A 3,197-nucleotide genomic window follows, 5' to 3' on the forward strand; every position below is an offset into this window, starting at 1 on the left:
ACTTCACCTTTTTAAATATCTATAATTATTGGAGAGAAGAGGCCCAGACTATTTATCCTTTGCTTTTCTGGAATCAGCCTGGTAGATCCTATGTTAATCTCTCCACTTCCTGTGTATCGTATTTATAAAATGGTGACATGTAGTGCTCCACGTGCAATTGGATTAAATTCAGTACAGATGAGGCACTATTTAAATTTAAATTGGGCGACAAGCATAGGTCGCCCAATTGACCTACACCGCCGGTAAATTTTTAAGGGCAGCAGGAAACTGGAGCACCCAGAGAAAACCTTCACAGACGTGGGAAGAACGTACCAATTCCTTACAGGCAGCGTCGGATTCAAACCCCATTCTCTGGCCCTGTAACATCATTGCACTAAAAGTTTCTCAACCCTTTCATTCTATTTCTCAAGAAATAACCCTGAATGCTTGGTTTACTTATCTATGGCCTTGCTCACCTGTTGAACAGGATTACTGTAATTGTATTCTGTTTCTCCTTCCACCTGGGCTCACATCTTTCAAGTAATCAACACAGACTGCATGGACCCACTTCCTTTTTCTGAGAAACATCATAATGGGATTCTATTAAAATGTCTTATGAGAAAATGGGTTTAATAATGTTCTAAAGAACAAAAAAATTGTTTTGCGCTTCTGACCTGGCCATCTGACTGCATCATAAAATCTGACAATGACCTTTTCCAGATCATTTCTATGGACTTTTTTAGCAATCAATGGTATGAAATAATATTTAAAATTATTATTTTTACATTGTTAAAATAATTATCACATTAAATCTATTGAGATATATTCAGCCTACAGTAATGAATAACAAATTATCTGTTTTGACATCTATAGCATTTATTTAGAAACAAGTATTTTGCATGTGAATGTGACGTAATATTCTGACACAGGATCTTCAACCAGAAACATTACTTCTCTTTCCCCAGGTGCTTCTTGACCTTCTGAGTGTTTTCACCATTTTCTGTTCTCATTATGAGTAATTTATCATTTACTTGTTAAATGCTCCAGATGAATTGTTCACCATTAAATAGTGAACAATACCAAGATATCACTTTTGGAAGTCCTTGGGATCAGATGAGATATACGCCAGATTACCACAGGAAGCAAGCGAAGAGATTGCCAAGGTGTTGGCAATGATCTTTCCATCCTGAGTCACAGGAGAGGTGCTACAAAATTGGAGAATGGCAAATGTAGTCATCTTGTTTAAGAAAGGCAAGTTTAATGTTTAACGAAGATCAAGGGCGATGAGGTAATGTTGTAGCTCTGTAAAACTCTGTCCACACTACATTTAGAATATTGCTTGCAGTTCTAGTCACCTCATGACAGGACGGATGTAAAACCTTTTGAAAAGATGCAGAGGAGATTTACTGGAAGGTTGCCGCGAATGGAGAACACATCTTAAGAAGCAAGGCTGACTGAGCTAGTGACTTTCTCTTTGGAGCAATGAAGGATGAAAGGAGATGATTAATATTAAGGTGTATAAGATTATGAGAGGCAAAGATAGGGTGGATATCCAGTACCTTTTTACCAGGGTGACAACAGCAAATACAAAAATGCTGGAGGAGCATCCTTGGGAGATAAAGATATATTACCAACATTTCAGGCCTGAGCTCTTCGTTAAGCCATTGGATACCTTAAGGAAGGGCTCAGGCCCAAAACAATGCATCTTTACCTCCAATGGATGCTGCACAATCGACTGAGTTCCTCCAGTATTTGTGTTTTTTACTTCAATCACAGGGTCTGCAGACTTCTGTGTTTCACTGATGGCAGCAAGTACCAGAGGACATTTGTTTAAGGTGCATGGAACAAAGTTTAGGGGAGACATTAGAGTTAAGAGTGTAGAGAGTGGTGAGGGTTTGGAAGCATTGCCAGGGGTGGTGGAGGAGGCTGGTACAATAGGAATTTACAATAGACAGAGTCATGGATGTATGAAAAATGTAGGGTTATGGGTGTGTGGTTGGGAAGGGTTAGATTGTTGTGGACTAGGTTTTCTACATCATGGGTTGAACCGCCCATTCTCGACTGTAATGTTCTATCATTCTTCAAAATTCATTTGGAATTGTTCCACACAGAAATAGCAATTTATTAATTCAAAGTTATTTTGATGTATTTTGGGAAAGATAATGGATTTGGTGAATAATTTGGCATTTTGAAATGTGATTTGTTTGCTTGTGTTTCATAGATAATTTTTTCTCTTTTAAATATTTTTATGCTAAAAGAACCAGCCCCAACATTTGGATAACAAGTTTGAATTGATCTGTCATGGATTCATTATAGCTTGCTCGTAGATGTTGAAATAAACTGTGACACCTTTGATAATGAGCCAATTTGGAGTAAACATAACTATATTATTGCTGTAAGGTAGGCTTTCACAACTGTTTCACATTGTGCACGCACGCACGCACGCACGCGCGCGCGCGCGCACACACACACACACACACACACACACACACACACACACACACACACACACACACACACACACACACACACACACACAAGCAATTTGTTCAAGCTGAGAGAACAATTCCTGGGAATCATTTTGAGAATGTAAATTAATTATTGGCATATTGGTGCTGTGCCTACTAAACATGATCAGATGTCACTAAGTAGATGGCATTACCTTAACCATTTTTGTGTGGCAAGGCCACAAAGGCTCCTTTCATTCTCATCAATAGGACTCCTTTCATATAGAAACATTAAAAAAATAGGTGCAGGAAAAGGCCATTTGGCCCTTCAAGCCTCCACCATCATTAAATATGATCATGGCTGATCAGAACCCAGTTCCTGCTTTCTCCCCATACCCCCTGATCCCCTTAGCCACAAGGGCCAAATCTAACCTACTCTTAAATATTGACAAGAAACCGGCCTCAACTACTTCCTGTGGCAAAGAATTCCACGGATCCACCACTCTCTGAGAGAAGACATTTTTCCTCATCTCAGTCTTAAAAAACTTCCCCCTTATCCTGAAACTGTGACCCCTGGTTCTGGTTTTTCCCAGCATTGGAAATAACTTTCCTGCGTCTAGTCTGTCTAAACCCTTAAGAATTTTATATGTTTCTATAAGATCCCTCCTCAGTCTTCTAAATTCCAGAGAATACAAGCCTAGTCTATCCAACCTTTCTTAGCATACAGACCACATTTGCCTTAATTTCTGCACAGAACAATGAACAACCATG

The 3,197-nt window shown here is 39.1% G+C and overlaps 1 pseudogene; it reads right to left on the reverse strand.

The window, feature by feature from the left end:
• Nucleotides 1-2,601: 2,601 nt before the first annotated feature.
• On the reverse strand, nucleotides 2,602-2,715 carry LOC138765625 (U6atac minor spliceosomal RNA; annotated as a pseudogene).
• Between the last annotated feature and the right edge of the window lie 482 nt (nucleotides 2,716-3,197).

The sequence above is a fragment of the Narcine bancroftii genome, chromosome 5, assembly GCF_036971445.1.
Source record: "Narcine bancroftii isolate sNarBan1 chromosome 5, sNarBan1.hap1, whole genome shotgun sequence".
In the NCBI taxonomy this organism is placed as follows: Eukaryota; Metazoa; Chordata; class Chondrichthyes; order Torpediniformes; family Narcinidae; genus Narcine; species Narcine bancroftii.